This window comes from Agelaius phoeniceus, chromosome 2, assembly GCF_051311805.1.
Source record: "Agelaius phoeniceus isolate bAgePho1 chromosome 2, bAgePho1.hap1, whole genome shotgun sequence".
In the NCBI taxonomy this organism is placed as follows: domain Eukaryota; kingdom Metazoa; phylum Chordata; class Aves; order Passeriformes; family Icteridae; genus Agelaius; species Agelaius phoeniceus.
In genome coordinates, this window is record NC_135266.1 from 29,803,016 (window position 1) to 29,823,565 (window position 20,550).

Genomic DNA, 20,550 nt, shown 5'->3' on the forward strand with positions numbered 1-20,550 from the left:
ACTGTAAGTGAAGACCTAAAGTTTGCCTAAATTTTGAAGTAGTTTTCTTACTTGCTGCAATGTTGAAAGTGCACTCAAGATGTTGCTCCGCTGAAAAAGGTAACATATGGAGCAGAACTGTGAAATCTACTATGTGAAATCTACTAAGTTGATAGGTTTGATAGATATTGTCAGTATTTGCATGATAGAACAGATATTCTATTAAGGATGAACTGATGTAATTCTGCTAGGACCTAAGTTACTTAAGAATAAAGTATAGAGGTAAACATATTAATGTATAAGAGACAGAAAGAAAGAAAATTCATTGGAATAGGGGCAATTGAAAAAAGAAAGTAGAAGAACAATCCTAATTGCATCTGTATTTACCAGCATATTGTTATGCCCATCATAAAAATTAAGGAAAAAAAGAAAGTTCAGTACAACATAGAAATTGTCCTTACTCTTAATTTCTTCACTGTCCTCTCCTTGTGGCTGACAGGACTTCCTTTAGGTATGAAGAAGAGTAAAGGGTGTTAAATTCATGAGTCCTAACTTTTGATCATTCTAGTTCATTCTAAATATATTTTTTTTTCTGGCATGTCTAAACAGAGATGCTTGTTTCTTATAGGTTTTTAGGATTTTTGGTGCTTTTTTTAAAAAAAACAAAAAACCTTTTCTTCTTAAAATCATATGGTTAATTCAAAAAATTTGGGAAATGCATGAATATGATTTTGATTTCTGTGTTAACTTTTATTTTAAATAAATCTGCTTTTAAATGATGTTCCAAGTATGACTAGTGCTTGCTTTTTGGTATCAAAGTGATTTCCTCCTTTGTTTATTGGTTTACCAAATATTTCAGTTATTTTAGTTCTCTTCACAGTCCCTTTCAGCCAATCTTTCAAGGAAAAGCTCAGGATCCAACCAGCAGGACACCAGCACCACTGCATCCCAGAACCAGCAAACATTCAGAAACTCAGTGGAGAAATGGAATTGCTTACTACAGGTTGTTTGATCATGTGGCATTAAGAGTTTAAATCACTAAAGGGCAAAACACAATTTATATAACCTTTCTCTGAGTGTCTGTGAAGGCAACAGAACTGCCAAATACTGAGTAAAGTGAGCAGTGCTGTATTTTAAAGACCATCTGAGGTCTCCAGTTAATTCCCTGAGTTTTTAGAGAACCATGAGATCTTTGACAGTCCACTGGAAAAAAAAAATTGCTTTTCTGTTATTTTATAAGACTTTCCTTGATCATGGGATAGAAAATGTAGGTTTTCTTTGTTTTCTAGGTTTCGCTTTTTCCTTGTTTTCATTATCTCCACAAGTTGATGAGTTTTGCTGGTGACATTCCTTTTTTCTACTGTGAGAAAAGGACCTGTAAACTGTTTTTTTTTTTTTTTGCTTTGATTCAAGAAACACCATTGTCTTTCTCTTGATGTGATATATCATTGCCAGCTATTTGACCCAACTAAATAAAAAAAGGAAAATTTCCTACAAAGGAAATTTAGCAGGGTTTCAGGACACTTGGCACAGAAGAGGATTGAGCTGCACTTTAAATTTGGAGTTTTACAGATATACCATTCAAAACACAAAAAACCCCATGACATAAACTCAGGAGGGATAAAATAGTGGTCTCAGCTCTAGGCTTCTGAAGCCAGAGCACCAGGGAGGAGATGGCTGACAATTCCTACAAGAGTCAAAGCATTCCATCACTCTCATTGTATCTTACCAGACAGAAACCAGGAAAGCTTTATACCACAAGAGTTTTAGGACTTCTGCTTGAAGAGTACAAACAGAAATACTACAAATTAGGTAGCAAAGCTTGACTAAAGATGACTTCTGGTTGAAGGATGCTGCAGGCCATGGTTGGTTAGCTTTGTTCTTTGGCCACGTTTGATGTTACTTGTCAAGTCTCAGACACAGAGAACTGGGGAGGGGAAGGAGACAGAGAGAGAAAGAGAGAGCTGCAATTAAAAATAGGTATTTTCTAAACTGCAGACTTGTATTTTTATAGCAGGTATATTCCTCAGTTCAGACCTTTCCCAGGGTGAAAGGAGTTGGTTATTTCTTGTACAATTTAGCCCATGTCAGGAGGGCTATTTTAACTGCAAAGAGAAATATGTGAAACTGTCATCCACAGACCTTTAATTCCCAGGCTCATTTTTGTAAACAATGATGCCATATTTTTACGGCACACTCCCTTTCACAGAGATATAAAGATCAAACATGAATGTTTCATTTTCCATAACTCTTCCAGACAAATATAGCTCTTCCAGAAAAATAATAATAAAACCCCCAAAGAGGTAAACAACGTTCACAGAGGGAATATAGTTTAAGTAATTCACACAGTATACAAACATGTAATGGTACAAAACCTGCAACATGAGTTTTTTGTTACATTTTAACAGTGTTTCCTCAAATCTTCAAAGCTTGCTTGATGGTTTGCTGAAGTAATTGAACCACTCTTGAGTTGCTTTATATAGGACATCTTATCTTTCTTTCATTACCCAGTCCGTGGCTTCTTTTCTATTCCCATGAAATCCATGTACACACTTTAGAAGCCCTCCTGAACAAGCTTGCTTCTAACTTTCACAGAGCCCTTAGCACAATTTGAATACGAAAGAGATACTGAATAAAAAGCTTTAATCTCTTGTCTGCTATTCTTCTTTCTTGCCTCTTCATCTCCCCCCACCTCCTCTGCCCCCCTCCCCCTTCTTCCAAGAGCTTTTCTGTGTTAGTAAAGTGAACACTTTCTGTTTTAAGTAAGTGTAATGCTGCAAAAGATGCATTGGGAGAGTGAAACCAAAAGCCTGGCCTGTGAAGCCTCTTTGCCACAATTTAGCAATAATTGTGCTGCATTTACTTGCTCTTGAGCTTTTTGCAGGTAAAAGATTAGTAAAGAGCTCTCCTTAACGAAATCATTCAATCAGTAGCAAGCATAGGTAGTATCAAATGTGCCCTCTACCTCAAATACTGTGGGGCTCTTTCTTCTGATACCTCTTCCCTCAGTTAACTGGAACTGCTTTGAAAGGGCTTTCTGTTCTCTGCTCTCTTGTCAATTTGAATGCCAGGAAATGAGCCCCCTTTGTGAGATTAATTAATAGCAGGAGCTGATCGGCCCAAGCCCAATTGCCACGCAACAGAGCTGTAATTGCTACTTTGTGGAAAGGAAAGAAAAAGTTTTGGTTGCAGTTTAAGAAGAGGGTTTAAGGAAAGTTCTTTGAACTAGAGGTCTCAGTGCACTGGATTAAGGCAAGAAGCAAGGAGGCCTTTGAAGTTTGTTAAGAGGTTTTGGAGGAGAAAAAAGTTGGGTGGCAAATGGGAGCTGGCAACATCAAAAGCATTTAACACCATTCCTCACCTGCCTGTATTCAGAGCAGGGACCACAGGCTGGAAGCATCATTTGCTTGCAGTTTAAATGGTCACTTTGGGGCTCTATTTGTTTTGATCGGAAACTGTACCATGTATACATCGTTATGTGTATAAGGGTTGTTACACCTGGATGTACAAGAGCTGCATGTACCCTGTTACGTGAACATGCATATGCATTACACATAGAGGGATCCGCAATCATGGAGCTGAAGGTAATAATTGACATCTGTCACTTTTCTTCCTACCACGTCTCGAATTGCCACTTTGTTCATTATTTGTGCATTGACATAGTAGTAGTCGTGGGTTACTGATATTGCTGATCCCTCATTTGATTAAAAGACTGAATAGACACAGGTTTTTCTAAATTATTCCAAGCATTACAGACATATATACTTGGCAATATTTCAAAAGTTAAGGTCATCTTCTGACAAAATTTGACCAACAGAGAGAGGACAGAAGTACCTTGCAAATGCCAAGGCCAAAAAGAGGCATGGCAGAAATCTTTTCATGATCTGGAAATACAAACTCTGTGACAAATTAACATCCCTTAATCTTTTTAACATGTAATGGCAAGGGTGAGACTTTACAAGCAGAACACAGCTCTGAGTCCAGCAGGGCAAAGATCCTGGAAAACTGCCCTAATAGAGGCTGGAGGATTACCTTGGAGCCAGGGGATCCTCAAGAGCAGCAGAGACAAGGATCTATTTCAACTCCACTGCACTGCAGACCCCATGGACAGAGCCCATATATGCTGGTAATATTCTCAGTGGCACAAAACTACCTTGGAGGATGCTACAAGCCAGTAGAGCTTAGAGCAGCCTTGAGGTGTTCTGAATTACACAGATGAGCCACTGTCAGCCCTGAAAATGCAGAAAGGGCAAAGCTGGGGAAAATCTGCATTTCTTCAGCATTTGCCATTTACATCACCACAGTCCACAGGTCAAATTCACATCTTGTGGGATCTGAACAAAGCCAGGGCCTTCTGGAGGATGAATTTGGCCCTGTATCTATATTCTCTTAGCAATAGGACAGGGCTGCAAATTAGGCCACTCATGTCTTGTCACAAACTTGGTGAAGTTCTTTAAACCATTTCCTTTTACTGGATGGTGACAGGGTTTTTTTGCTTTCTGTTTCTACAGAAGCCAGTAGAAAGGACTTCTACCACTGAAACAGTGTTTCTAGTCAAACATGCAATCCTCTCAACAAGTAGGTCTTTATGCTGTTAATTTGGGTGGTAGAACGAAATTTCAGAGTGGCATCAGTTTTAAAGTCATTCAGGTCTCAACTACCTTCCTTATAGTTTAGGAATAATAGGAAAAAAAGGGGTTTATTACATTTTTAAAATTCCCAGGGTCTGCAGTTTTGTATATTTTTCCCTTTTTAATCTTGCATATAAAAATAAAACAGAAAACTAAATGTTCCTTCAAACAAATGTCAGTAGGTATTTGAACTCTGTCTACACCTCTCAGCCCAACCCTTTGAGATGGTATTTGATCAGCAATGTTTCTTCTCTAACCTTCCAGTTCACTGCAGTTTTCAAAAAGGTACAATTGAAAGACAATGCGAAATGAAGCCTTGCTAAAACAAAAATCCAGACAGAAAAACAGTTTAATGATGAGGGCTTTAGTAAGATTACAAATGAAATCTTGAAAAACCAAAAATAACAAACAAAAAAAAAAACCCACAAAAAAAACCCCCAAAACAACAATAAAAAAGACAAGCCATTTTAGGCAGGATTCATCTCTCCTAAGCCTTTGCCTTCTCCAGTCTCAACTGGACTCCCGCTGCCTCTGAAGCACAGATCTGCCCCTCTAAGATAGGTGGGACAATTTTCATAGCTGTCTCTTTCCAGTGTCTGTAGAGGCAGCCCATCCACCCGACTTAGGGCAGTATGTCTTGAGGCAGTTAAGGCTGGGCAGTGGAAAGCTTCCACATCATGGCTAAGAGAGAGTTTGCCAAACACTGGCAGATGCACTGGAAAGAGGCATTCTGTGATTTGTCTTCATTAATGGCCAATATATTTTAGTTTATTTTTGTAACTGTTTAGAAGAACACCCTAGAGTCAGATGTAGCATAAACAGTATCACCAGACAGAGCGCAGTAGACCATGTTCTTCATGTTGTAGTCCATTTCCAATGGATCCAGGCATCAGTCTATCTATCTATCTATCTATCTATCTATCTATCTATCTATCTATCTATTCATCTATCTATCAATCATTTTTTACATCAAAGTACTTCACAACATAGGGAAGCCCTCTTGAGCAGCAATGATAATTGGCCCATCTTAAACTCATAGTAATTGTCCCATTCTAAACTCCAAAATATTTATAGTGGGTAGTTGAGTGATTCTACATCATCTCTTCTCCACTTGCTTTTTCCTGTTTTATCATTGCACAGTCTTCCCACTGTCCTGCCATCCTCTCCCCAGAGTGATTAGAATCTACAGCTTCTCTATAAGCTTATCTGCTTATACATCTCATCAGAAGACAGTTTCTTTCTCTTATAATAACCAAGAAGGAAACAAATATAAAAATGAAAGGAAAACACTAATTCTGAGGCTGACTGGATGAGCTGTAGTAAGTATATATAATATTTTGGAGAATATTATACAATTGACTTGTAAATTTATCTGTTGAACTCATTTTAAGCCATCTTTCATCTCACAATTCAGTGTCTCATCTACTAGAGGGTGACTTACTTGGAAGCCAAGCCTTGAAAGCAATTTGCAATTCTGACTATTCTAGGAGATCACAGGGAGGCCAGAAACAAATTCAAGTTTTCAAGAGGCACCAGTTTTCACCTTAGGACATGTAAAATTCTCAAACTTCAATATCCCAAGGTCACATTGCATGTCATAGCAAATTTTACTCACCTTAGGCAAAGCAGTGATGTAGATCTTTATTAAACACACAAATTAATTCACAAAATGTGAAAATGAAAAGATGCCCCAGCCCTGATTTACAAAATACCAACAAGATACCCAAGCCCATCCATATATCATTGTTTTTCAGTAAGGTTTCCTATAATTACATCTGTTAACAAATGTAGCAAATTCAATTAAAATTTAACTGGCAGTGCATGGAAGCAAAACAGGTTCACTTCTATTATGTCAAACACCTTATTTTATGCCATGCATGTTAAGGTTTACCACTCCTTAAGGCTTGCAACTGCAACATTTTAACTGATATCTGGAGGCTTGTAATTGTATGTGTGCACATCAATTATGGATTGGATTCAGCATTTTCAGATAACTTCACCAATCACAAAGAGAGCTCAGTGGTCTCCTGGCATTTTCAGAGCAGTTTGATTACAGGTGTAATACATACAGCCTTGTTAGCTCTCAGTGATGAGGGATTCCCTTCCCTTCTGGGTTCTAGCTGAGGCACTGACCATTGCTTTTCACTAACAATTTCTTTCTGCTCCCAAGAGATGTTTTAATGAGCCCCTCCGACATGGCCAAAGGCAAGAAATGTTCTCTGGGCCAGTGAGGTGAAGAGCCAAAGCTTAGCCTACTAGGCAAGCAATAATTAATAAGGCATTTTTGATTCATCTCAATTCATTAACAAAGTTACTCTTTTTTATTATTATTATTATTATTACTGCTAAGCAACACAACGTTAAGTCTGTCACATTACTCACAAGTATTGAATGAAAAACTCGTGCCAAGGTACACAAAAAAATTTAATTTATGACAAAAATAAATGAATTTGGAATACTAATTGGGAGAAAGCAACTGACAGATAAAGTGAAAGATTGATTTTAGGGGAAATGGAGAAATCTGTTTTCTACTTATTTGAAGGACAGGGAAAGAATTCTGATTAGAAATATATAGCCAGCTAGGTTAGTAGAGGTTTTTAGATTTGTCTGAAATTTTCCTAAAATTTGTGGCTATCTACTGATCAGGCAGAGTGACTGTGGTCTGTCTGGATTAATGGCAATAGCTCTTTGAGACCCTCAGACTGTGTTGCCCCAAGCGAAACAGTTTGTCAGGTTACAAACATTGCTTCTTTCCAGTTAATATCTTTCCTTGCTTCTTTCCAGCTTAATATCAAGGATAACTGATTTACAAAGGACCAAATTTCTGCTGGAATAATCTAAACAAACTGCTAAGAGCTGGTTAAGGGATCCTTCAAATTTTTGTTTTCATAAGTCAGGATCTTGAGAGAGACAACCAGCTTTGATAAGTTCTTTGTCATTTTGCTTCCTTCCTCTTTTCTCTACACTGAGGAAAAAGAGAAAAACATTGCCAGGAAGAGGAGCAATAAGAAATATTAGTTAAAAAACAGGGTGCATCAAAACTGAAGCTCTTTAGAGATATGGAGGGGGCATCAATCACTTCTGTGGGCACATTAAGCTGTTACATATTATAGCCATCTCAGTTTAAGTGGTGTAAGGCTCATCTCATTTGCATTTGTTGTGTTACAATCTTGCTTCAGGCCTGTCTCCACAGTGAATAAGGTGGCTGTGCAAGGCAGCTTGTGGCTGGCATAAAGGATATGTCAGAGTCAAGCTGCTTCACTAATCAGCTTTGCTGGGGCAGATACATGATAGTCTATGTGAAGAAATTTAGATAATAGTATACAGCATCCACTGGAACTGTATATAGTGTATATAGGGCTTTAGAGTAACTTCTAATCCTTCATGGAAAATTTGTAAATACTGCAGTGATGTTCTAGTGACCTCTAAAGGCAGCTGGTTCTCGCTGTGTAGCACTTTTTGTTAAACCTCCGGCTTTGTAAGGCACATAATGCTAATGTTCCTAAAGGCTCTACGAGGAGAATTTCCCCAAAAAGATGATTTCTCCATTAAACCTTCCACGTTTCACTGCCACTTTCCCACTCCTCCCCATTGTCCGCAGGAGCTGCGGGTGAAATTTTCCTAAAATTCCAGGCACCCCAGCCCTCCTGCCTGCATCCCCTCCTCCCCTCAGCCCCGCGCCCTCCTGCCTTGCTCCCCCCCGTTTCGGTCACGCTGCCGCCTGGGCAGGGCCGGCCGGGGCTGTGGGGGCCGGCCCGGGGCTTTGGGGACCGGTCGGGGCTGTGGGGACCGGTCGGGACTGCGGGGACCGGCCAGGACTGCAGGGCCAGCCAGGACTGCAGGGCCAGCCAGAGCTGCGGGAACCGGACGGGGGCTGCGGGGCCGGCCCGGGGCTGTGGAGAGCGGCCCGGGGCTGTGGAGAGCGGCCCGGGGCTGCGGGGCCCAGTCCACAGCAGCCACGGCCAGCGTGACCCGCCCCGGGGCTCGCCAGTGCCAGCCGGCATCTCGTGCTGGGGTCTCGCCTTCCGTTCCTCCTCTAAACAACTTGGCATCATCATCAACTTTCCTGCATCCAGCAGGTCAGGCCAGGGGCTTTATTAACATAGAATAGCAGTGCCTCGCCACAGGCCAGCCAGCATGGGTGCTGCTCCGAGTCGAGTGTGACTGCACTGTTAAGCTGGCTAAAATAAAATGTAAGTTTTATAGACGTTACTCTTCTGTTTCATATTTTCTATTCCTTTCTTTTTCCCTTCGGTGATTTTAAAATTACATTTATGACAGAAAATTTAAAAAAAATTAAAAGGAACAAGAAGAGAAGGCTGGAGTTGAGATTCAACTGCCCTCGCTCAACTCTTTCTGGCACAGCATTTCCAACTCTCTGTAGCACTGCATTCTTCCCACTGCCATTCCCCTTCAGGCTCAAATAGCCGGTCTAGTATGCCATTTTCTTCAGTGTCAGTTTGCAAAGATGGCCAGATCACACAGATCGACCTCGCCTTGTCTGGGCAGGTGTCTCCTGCCATGCACCTCTCCCGTGCGTTCAACTCCTCCACTCAGCAGCTCTGCTGGGGAGCATAAGACGCCGTGCTTTGTTTGCTTTAGTCATGATTAAACAATTGAGCTGGACGTTTGGGTCCATTTGCACAACGGTGCACACACACACGCAACATGTTTAACAGTAGATGATAAATAAAAAGCTATGAAGTGTTTTAAATGCAGGTGAAAACTACAGAATAATAGGTCAGTAATGTCTTTTTTGCTCCCCTTTTGAAGATAAGGAAAGCATTTTTTAAAACAACCTCCTCCTCTTCCTCACAACCACCAAGACTCCCCCCCCCCGGTTACACACACACACACACACACACACACACATGATGAAAGACCTATAAAGTTGAATAGTTGGAAGATAATAACTCTAATGGTAAAGGTCCCAGTGTACGTATACCACCCTGCCTCTGGCAGTAATCCTGGCTTTGGGGATCTGAAATTTCCTAAAGATGTATTAGTGTCTTATACACATGTGCTCTTGTGCACTCATAATCCTTTTCACTAGCTTCTTAGCTGCATGCTTTGTATTTAAATTTTCCTTCTGACCAAGTAAATCCCTTTGGATGAAGTGACAGGAGCTTTTCAGCACCCATAGCTGGGTGACAGCTGGTGTAGAGGCTCTGAAAGACTGCAAAGTGTTCCTTACTAGCTTTCTTCAGGACCAGTGTCAGCCACCAGCTGAGCGATTTGTTAGCTCCCCTTTGGGCATCAGTCAGCTGAAGAGGCTCACATTAAAGGCTAAAGTAATACAATAGATATTAATATAAAAAAATAAAATAAAAAAAAACCTCACACCAATATCTGGTTTTACTGTGCTTTTAATTAGGTGCTTATTCATTATATGTGAATACAGCACATTTTCATTAATTCTGAAACCCTTTATTAATACTGTATGAAGTATGTATGCCTGCCTCAGAAACACACTGTTAAAACTTTGGCTTAAAAGACATAATTGTCAAAAGCTTTTCTAGGAGCAGCACAGCAGTTGAAGCAGTTTACTTACAGATCACAGAACAAGATGTTTGTGTTTATTTTCCCTCAAGTAAAGTTTCCCTGAAAATGTCCAATGTGTAATATATTCTGTTATTTAATTCTAGATTTGAAGGTTTGCTTCTCAGGGGTTCTGGCAAGTTTTGCTATTGGAATTAGTAATGAGGAGCTCTGGAACTGTGGAAGTAAATCGTGCAGCGTAATCAGGTTGTTAAAGGAAAAGCAATCCAAAAATGGGACCGTTTCAGAACCAAACTAGGGCTGGATATAGCGTTGCAGGATCCTGCACTGCACAGACTTTTCTAAGGGGGTGCAGGCACAAAGGCAGGGGAGGAATTCTCTACCATTTCTCCAACAAGTAAAGCAAAGATTAATTTAAAAGAAGTCAATTTTAAAACACAGTGGCTTGTAAGATAAAATTTTTAATTATTTATTGATCTCTAAGGAGATTGAAGTACTGAGCTAGGTAAAACTCCCACAGCATTCAAGTTGTTTTGCTTGAATAAGGACTGTTGGCTTAGACCAAAGACTTATGAGAATTGCTTTACAAAAATAGTAATTAATATTCAAAACTTTGTTACTGTGCCACCCACACACAAATTTGTGAAAGTATCTCAACTTTAAATAATAATCCAGACCTGTGGTAATCAAACATATAGAAGGATTTTAATTGTATTGTTTTACATAATTTATGTTGTAATAATAAAATTCTCATTTACAAACTGAGATATAGGAAATTGTGGAGTTTCTTTCTCTGGGCTGGTATGTTTTAATAAAGTTGGGATGTGTGTGAAAAATGCTTCTCTTTTTTTTCCTTGTTCTAAAAATGATTGGGGGTCCTAAAGGAATAAATCAAAATTCCAAAAAGACATGAATTCCCTCAAAGCTTTGAAACATTATTATTCCTAAAACAAATAGCTAAATTAAAACTACAGATATCTGAGGCAGTTCCCAATTCAAATTTTGTTCCTGATGACTAAAATTAAACCAACTTTGGGTCTTTGATTCATGCTCAGTAAAAAACTTTGAAAGTAATTTCTGGAAGAATGCTCATTTTCAAAGAAATATAACCGTTTTCAAATATCATGCATTTCACTCAAAGTTTCTCTCCATTTTAATCAGATCTGGAGGTTTATTGTCTGTTTTTTTCCAGTGACAGTTGCTAATTGAATAAGATCTATTTTGTAGAAATAATAAAATTCACAAGGTGCTTCTTATCTGTGAGTGATAGATCACAGAAATGAGAAAGATTATTTAAATGAATTAAAATAAAACATTGTTTCCTGGCTCTTCTTTTTACTTTGGAAGCTTAATGAAACCAATTTACAAAGAAAAAGTAAGGGTTTTTATTTTGAAACCTTTTAGATTTCTCTGCAGAGGCAGTTACATACATACCACAAGAACGTACAATGCAGTTTCAGTAAAGAGATAGCATTACCTTTCACAGACCAAATCACAGATGTATTTACAGTTCTCACTCCTCCTGTACCCTTTGAATGTATTCTTGCTATTCATTCTTACATCTGGATTTTGACCCTTCTTTGCATACATTTTTCGCACTTCCAAAATATACTGCTGTTGAGCCAGAAAATAAACACTCACTAAAATCTCAAATTAAGCTTCCCCCTGAATGGGTTGTTGAGGGACCTGATCCTGCACTCGCTGAAGTCTGTGGAAGTTTTAATCACAAATCACACAAGCAAATGAGACAAGGGGCCTTATAGTCATAATACCTGGTCAACCTTCTGAGCTGAAGAACTGAAAGCTTTCTTGTAAGTGTTGTAATTCTAGAAATCTGCTAATAATAAAAACGGAATTTGGGAAATTTTTAGTTTGAACTCAGGCATTTCACTTAGGTCATGATCCCAAGCACTTCTTCAGCATGTTTTTCCCTTATGAATTATTAATACAAGGCTTGTAATGGACTCACAAGTCACTCCAGAGTCCTTATTAGTAAATCATGGTCACAATATCAAACTGAAAAATTCACAGGATGCATAGTAAAGATAATATTTAATGATATTTCACAGAGAAAAAATATACAATAGCAAAATATAAGTGAGTGTCTATTTCCTCTAAAATTGTTGTTTTCCCTAAATGGTTAATCAAAGTTCCTTAATATTTCAAGCTTTTTTGTTTTGTGGCTTTTGTTTTGTTGATTTTTTTTTAATTCTTGGTTTAAGAAAATTTTTTTCTGATTATTTTATAGCAGCTTGTTTTACAGTTTACTAATTCACCCTCTATGAAAAACACTGTTGGTGCTCGTTTTTTTTTTATTTTAAATGTACAGCAACTTAAAAAAAATATAGGGCATACCTTAATGTTTGGTGTCTGTTTACATTTTCTGTAATGTAGTCATTAAGCATACAACGTAGACTTAAAGGATGTCAAAACTGACAACCACACTATGATTGATGATGCTGTGCTAGACTAATTCTTACCAGGTGTGGTGTGATGTGAATTCAAATGCAGCTCAGGGTTCTTATTTGTATTAGTAAAGTTGTGCTTTGTCAAAGTTCTGTGACTTCTTAACCCACTAAATCCATCTTCTTATCCAAGTTTTTCTTCGCCTTTTTGCTGTATACAATATTTTTCTTCCTCTTTCTCAGCAAAGCAATCCTTACGACTTCATCTGCAGCCAGGGTTTCTTAAGACATCCAGTTTCTGCAAATTCCAGAAAATACCAAGTCTGATGAGGTTATGTTAATTAAGTGTAAAATCTACATAAAGGCTTCCTAAGTGACTTGAGCTAGGGTAGGCGAAATTATGAAGGATGAAATTCACTCCATCAGCATAAAGCATAAACAGGAAGCTTTATGTGGAGAAGCAATAAAATACAAGATCTTCAACCAGAAAAAGGGCTACAGCACGGACTTCTTTGGTCCCTACATAAATTGTCTTCATTGTCATCCCTTGTCACTTGCAGAACATGATGAGGGCAGCTTCAAGTTATTATGTCTTGTTAAATGTCAGTGGTAAATATTGGGTGCTTGCACCTTTGAACAACAAATAAACATTTATGAGGTAGCAGAGAGTGTTGGACCTAAACTTTTAGGCTTTTTTTTTTCTTTTTTTTTCTTTTTTACCTCTCTCTCCTTTCTCCCCACTTGCCCTCCTACATTTTTGATTCAGACCTTACTGGCACATTCTCATCAGCTGGATCATTCACTGTCAAGCCAAATGTCCAGCACGTTTGGTAACAGAGAACTGTGCTGACCTGGGGTGGGCAATTAAATTGTATCTTTTTTATTTTCTGGCTGAGTGATCTATCCTGCTTGATTGTGTTTATCTTAATTTTATTTATATTTTATTAACAAAATATATTGATCTTGCAAGCAGAGCCTCAAGAAAGTAGAAAACATATAACAAAATTCTTAAAGAGTCCAATTTACCTCGACAGGCAAATAATCTAAAAACTTATATAATCTGATTGAACAAATCATAACAAACCCCATCAAATGCATCAAATGTTATGCTGCATGAAGTGAAAGCACCTATTACCCCCCACCACTACCTCCCCCTTTCCCTCACCAAGCCCTATTTCACTCAGGTCTAATTTTAACTGATCGCTTTCTCATGCAAATATCCATTGATTTGAATGAGATTTTGCAAGGGTAAGGGCTGAGCAAAGACTTTGGGATGCGATCTTCAGAGAAAAACCCAACCCCTTCTTTTTATGGATACAGAGAGTCACTGTACAGGAAAGTTATTGTACAATTACTGCACAAAAGTAGTGGAAGGAGGGCCAGCATACGGGAAGGTGACATATGCAGTCTGCAAGGGTCTGACAGGCACTGCTTGCACAAGCACCAGAGTGGGGGGGAAGGCAGAGGCTTTGGGCATCCCCTAGATTACTCAGATGCTTCTCTCCGGGATTACTTTGAAATACACTGAAGACCTCTTTGTTGAAATCCACAGACAAAGCATGGGGTAAGTGGAGAGGGCCAAATTTTAGGTTTGCTGGTAAATCACGTAGTCGCCCATACACCAAAACATCAAAGAAAGAGTATTATTTTAATTTATCAAAGTCCTGATAACAAGTTCTGAGGATGGGATAGTAATTTTTTAATTAAAAAAAAGAAAAGAAAAAACAAAGAAAGCTGTTTTCTTGTATTTTAATAATGTTGTGTTGGTTTTTAGCTCTTTCGGATTTCAGCTGTAGTAGAGGCCTGAGGAAGTCACAGTGACCCCTGCAGGCAATAGAGTATCCTCAAGAAAGAACTCAGGAAATAAGCATTATAATTACATACATAAAACAATTTTTATATATAAGATTACCTTTTGTTGTTGTTGTTGTTAATTCCCTTTTTCAGTTTCCTCTGCATTTCCAGTGTTTGGAAACATGCAGGTGAACTTCAGCAAGCTGGAGCAAGGATTTTGATGTACAGAGGGACAGGATAAAGAGGGATAAAAATTCAGTGGAGTTAAGCTTAACATCTTTATTTGCTAATACAATGTGTGCCTGCAAAATAAATCTAAGTTTTTGACAACAGAGCAATAGATGTGAAGAGTGATTCCTAAGTTTGGAGCCCTGACAACCTTCCTTCCCCAAGAACAAGAGAAGTCTTGCTTTCCTAAATACTTATATTAAAGTCAACACAGGTAAATGCATTTCTTTCTGAATCATAACACTTATGAATTAAAATTATAATTCTGTGTACATTTTGAAATTTCTGTGATAAACTCTAAAAAGATTGCTATGCTACCCACTTTAAAGGAAAGGAATTAAAGTATGCCAAGTGCTACTTAATTGACATTCATGGCTAGCTTTATTTGCTATTTTTAATGTACTCCTGTATAGAAATAGTTGTCCAAAGAAGTTCTAATGTCTCTATAAAGACTATTGTCACTTACTTGAGAGGAGTGGGCATCCTGTGCAAAGAGCATACGAGCTTGATCACCTGGCACATGGCAGCCACAGGAAGGAATGGAGATACTTCTTCTTTGAAGATATACTTCTGCATGAGCAGCATCACATCTGGGTGGAGCTCAAGAAATTCTTGGAGGTCCTACTAGTTTTCACAGATCAGTCAGTGCTGTTTCCTTTGCTTCACTCATACTTCATCTCAGTTTACTTATAGGCATCGAGTTTGTTTCTTCCTGCTGGAGTCCTCTATTTGCATTGCATTCTGGCTAGTTCAGTTTTAGTGGGCTGGAAAAGACTTTCTCCACATTATCACTTGGTGTTTGTGGTGGAAATCCGATAAAAGCAGATTTTCCAGGAGGCCTTGCTAGGTAGGGTTATGTACTAATATTGATAATTGTTTGTTGCATCAAACAATTTCAGACTTGACAATATTAGGCACCTCTCTGCATTACTACCATTGTTTTGGCAGCTGTATAGAGTGTGTCCTGACAGATTTGTGAAGGGATGAACTACTTAGTTATTGCTTCCCCTGGTGCTGTTGTTATAGCTATTAAAAATGCAGCCTTTGCTTTAACAGATCGTCTATCTTACTTACTGCTCTTTTTTTTTTTTTTTCTGAGCCAGTAAGATATCTCAGTGATGGCTTAGCAGAACAGAAAATTAAAGCAGAAGAAAAACATTTGGGAGATGTGAGCTAATACATTCCCATTTGCAAGCCATACGAGGTGCTCTCAAAGTGTTCCTCACACCGTTCCCATTTATATGTATCAGCCTTGTGGTCAGTTACTGGTTTTTTACCAACCCTCAGCTGAGCCATAGTAATATCATCTTTTAAATGTAAGGAGAATGTGAATTTATGAAACTTAAGGTAAGGCTTTTTCACTTGGGGCTGCTCTAACACACACTTTCTCACCTTTGTTGAAGGCTGAGAGAGTTCACAGAGCTTTGGTTGAGCTGCCACATTAACTCTTTATGCCATGCAGTACCTTTGATCAAGTGTCAAAGTCCTTAATTGTACTTTTGTAATATATATTTCTCTTTAATTTGCAGCATGATTTAATCTTTCTTGGTAAATAAGTATTACATATTTTTGTCTATTATCATTTCCATAGGAAGAAAAAAAGGAAGAGGCAGGCAGTTCCAGATCCTTTCATCCCCACAGGAGTCACAGAGGTGGAAGAAAAACTGCATGCAGCAGAAAAGACATGAGTGGGTTTAAGCAGAGGGCTCTGAAGAGGAATTATCTCTGAACATTATGTGCTGGCCAACAAAGTACAACTGATAACTTCCAAGGCCATTGTGGACCTAAAATGCCAGCAGTGGTCAAAGCAAATTAAGACTTTTATTAGGGGCCCCTATGTATCATTTTCCTGCTGCAGGATTACACTGCCAGCCCTGCAGAGGGAGATTTAGCTGGGTAATTCTCATTAAGGGGCAAACCTCTCTGACTTCCACAGGTGCTTTGCCTGATTAAGTGCTGAAGAACCAGACCCTATGGTTGGCCCAGCTGAGCTCTAACCTGTCTGCCTTTATGCAAGCAAAAGCTTCATATATCAGCTCCAGCTCATGCTGAGTAGTCTTACTAGGCACTCTAATCCTAAGGGGAAACATTTCATTGCAATGCACAGCAATTTGCATTCTTTCTGAAAACTCTGCTATTACATTATCCATTTTTATCTTGATTAAAAGAGATCAAGAAGTGCATGCTCACACACTACACATGCAATTTTTCCATACAGGAGGCCTGGAACCCACACTGAAATTCTGACTCGAGGAGATCTGGCAACTTCCAACTCTTAATGGATTTATGCTGTTTTAATAATAGCCACAATTTACTGATAATTAGCAAGGAGGGAAGTTACCAGGTTTTTTGTTGTTGTTGGGTTTCTAAGATATTCAATTGTTTTCAGAAGTATCCAATTGCAAAAACTTCTTAAATGCTGCAAGAGCTCTGAGTCTGCGAGGATGATTTAATTGTACTGCAGAAGGTCAACCTATGGTACTTGTTACTGCCACACACAAATAGGGAACTGAAGATATATGGGCACAAGGGAAATTCCAGAAGGTAGGCATGAAATTGGCCAAGTGTCCATGCCTCTAGTTTATAGTCTGTATTATGTAATTCATCTCCAACATCTTCTCTCTGGGACTGCCCTGGAAAAATAACTACAAAAAGCAGGGCGGGGCAGGTATATAATAGCAAAAGGCTCCTTCTGTTCTATGCAAAACCATGGAGAGTCTTTGTGACCCTCTATCCTTACCTTTGCCCTTTCATGAACACTAAAAGATTAGGGCACATGGAGCAAGAACCAATCCCTGCTACACCACTGACATTTTTAGGGAATTGGTGTTTCCCTGTGTTTAGTGTCACACAAATAAAATGTGAAAAATTACACTTTGGCTCATAGGAAACAGGAAGACAAGTACATTGTAGAATACAAGATGGTGAGGTACTGCAAGAGGATTACATAAGGTGCCTAGAACAGGGTGATGGCATAGTATAAAACTGATCAGAGTATGCAAATTAGAAAACTTTTATGCAAGAAGCTGAATGTCTCAACTGATAGCAAGGTAAACAAATGACCTGGAATTGTCAACATTGCCTGTTTTCTAGAATAGATTACTCAAAAAATTTGATTTTGGCTAAAATTCATGTGTTTCCTCAGAGATAAGTCTGTCTTCCTCTCCAAACACTGCCATTCTAGCTCTGGCCTGGATGTTCTGGGTGGAGATTTTTATACATAGGCACATGGAGAAGACATCCAGGCCAGAAAAAAAGGTGGAGAGGTGAAAATCTCAAATTAATTTTACATCTCTTGTTCTACATTTTTCAACCAGTGAGAAGGAGTTTTGAGGCATTTACTCTAATGAAGTACTCAAATCAACAATACCTATCCACACAGGAATTAGTAAATGAGTATTTCTAGAGAGAATCTGGTTTCACAACAGCAGCTTGACCTGCTCAAATGAGCTAGTAAAGAAGGGGCTTTTGTGATCTGTATTTTCTGCTTGCTATTGCCACTTCAAAAAAAAGTTTTGGACCTTTTTGGTCCAAAACTAGCTGTGTGTCCAGATACACAGATAGTAGTTATAGGAGATGCGGTATTTTTTTCATAACATCCAAATAGGAATAAAATAAATTTTCCTAAGTGGAGGAATGGGAATCTATCCCTGCCTGGTTGGATATTTCAGTAAAATTGTTCCAAAAATCATTGCTACAGTCAGCCTTTTAATTTATGACTAGAAAATAAGTAATAGTGCAAGGCATATAAGCACAACTAGGAAAAGGTAAAAGGATTTAGACCAGAACAAGAACAAAATTTTTCAAGAAACTGAGACATCACAAGAAGCCTCAGGCATTCTAGCTCTTTGCAGCTGAGGAAAATTTGCTGTTTGTTGAATCTTGCTTCCCTTATGTCTGTATAAAGAAAAATGGGCCACTAGTTCAGCCACTGAAGAATACATTCACTGGACTTGGAGCTATCAGTTGCTCCTGGAGCACATGGAATTTTATTTGTAACATTATGCTTTCTAAAATTACAGGAGTAATAGATTAATACAATTATAAAGCTCAGGGAATTGCTTCCCATGCCCACCATACTGTAGAGCATTATGTGCTGCAGAACTGATGGTCACAATGGAAACTATTGATTCCAGCTGAACCTTGTATTCTAGCTGCAGATCAACTGGCTTGAATCATGGCAAATTTGCTACCTTAAAATCATTTACAAAGTTTGGTATAAACCACATCAACCCGTAGCATAAACAAGAAATGAAATGATAAACAGTTTGTGATATTTCAGTGAACAAAAATATTAAGAAATAAATATTTTCTTGGAATGTACATAGAATGCATGATCTATGTTTTCAATCCTAATTTCAGCTTCTGATGAGATGAATCAAATATTCACATCCCAGCTGCTTCTGAATGTTTTAAGTGGAATTTCTTGGAGCAGTGTGAGCAGGTGGTGTTCCCACACAGCTCCAAATAAAGTTTATACGTGCTGGGGAGGCTGGATGCCTCACAAACATGGATTCAGAAAACTAGTTTTCTTCTAATCCACATGTTTGGTCATGTTGTCATAAGGCTGAGAGATCTTCCCATGGACAAAGGTACAGATATAGAAATGTTGCCTGGAGCCTTTCCTTCTTCCAAGCCTTAGGTCATAATTTTCTGTACCTGAGTGCTACTTTTCTCTAAGGTGCATATATTTAGGAAGTGGATTGTTTCAAGCCTTTTCACATTTTTTTGTACTCTTTTGTACTGTTTTGTACTCTTTTTGTATTTTTTGTACTCTTGTGCCAAGAGAACGTTATACAGAGTAGGATAATAAGTTATGGAGGATATCTGTGGCCAGGCCTGTTGGAGTACTCCAGAAAAGTAGATCTTGTAGGGCTGGGGTGGGAGAGTTGGGGGCTGGAGGTGATGCAGTGGGGTAAGCCAGTTTAATCACAGCTCAAATCTGGTTTCTGTATAAAGACAAAATGATGATGTGCTATAGCCCATATCCCAGTCCCACATGTCTCCAGAGGGAAATAATTTTGTCTGCTCTGAATTGGAGCCCAAATTAAAATTAATTGTCATGCAGCACACAAGGTAGGGATTTGACACCTAGGAGACACATTGAATGTAAGTGCTCACAAAAACTTCACCTTTAGCAAGTTAACCCAATCTTTAACTTTCCTAAGCTACTCCTTGAGATCACAATCTCCTGTAAAGAGAGATTCATAGCTGCTCAAATACCTGATTTGAACTGCACTTTAGGGCACTCTTCTGGCTACAAGAGGGAATGTAGGAAACAGCTTCACAACATTGGAGTCAGCTTTTGTGACTTTTCATTCCTCTGTGTTCCATTTTGACTTGGATTTTTTTTTAACTAGCTCAGCAAAAGAGCCTGTATTTGCCGTGCTGTGTTGCCTTTTGGTTGGTGTTGAATTTGGTTTTCTCTAGTCTGTTATTTCAAGACTATTTAAGACTCTGCCAGCTGGCTACCATCTTATGCCCATGGAATCATGCAAGGGAGTACAAAAGGGCAGAAGAAAGTTAAGTTTTGTCCTTTTCTGTCTTGCCAAAATCACAGCATTCTTCTTAGCAGAGGACACAGAGTGAAGCAATAAGACAAAACTTCACATTGGGCTAGATAGGAAGTCTCAGTCTGGAGAAATTTTTCTGTGGTGAGTTGTACCACTGTCCTTTCCTTCTGTTTTTTGAAAGTGATGTGAAACTTTTTGAAGTGACTCAAATATGTGGCTTTTAATCCCCAGCATGAAAACTCCATCTAACATAACTTTTAACCTTGCAAGTTGCTTCACTGGCCATGTGGATGCAGTGCCATTTTCAGTGTCAACAATTGATGCTTTGACAACAATGGTATTGGACTTCCAGAGCCCAAAGCAGGAGTTTCTTCTTGAGAAGTCTCACTTTGTCTTTTTGCTATAAGTTTTGCTATGCTACTGTTTGGCAGTGGGGTTAGGAGATTTGTCACCTAAAGAAATAGAGCCAAATATTTGCTTTGAATGATTACAGCTAAGACA

General features: G+C 38.7%; 2 long non-coding RNA genes across 2 annotated transcripts; one reads left to right on the forward strand and one right to left on the reverse strand.

The window, feature by feature from the left end:
• Positions 1 to 10,613: 10,613 nt before the first annotated feature.
• LOC143693323 (uncharacterized) lies at positions 10,614 to 15,540 on the reverse strand. Its single transcript, XR_013180866.1, has 3 exons — positions 15,003 to 15,540; positions 14,427 to 14,511; positions 10,614 to 12,812 (listed from the first exon to the last, which is right to left on the reverse strand). It is a non-coding gene; the product is annotated as an uncharacterized LOC143693323 (long non-coding RNA).
• On the forward strand, positions 13,898 to 18,861 carry LOC143693324 (uncharacterized). The gene is made up of 3 exons (XR_013180867.1): positions 13,898 to 14,078; positions 14,642 to 14,750; positions 16,128 to 18,861. It is a non-coding gene; the product is annotated as an uncharacterized LOC143693324 (long non-coding RNA).
• The last annotated feature ends 1,689 nt before the right edge of the window (positions 18,862 to 20,550 follow it).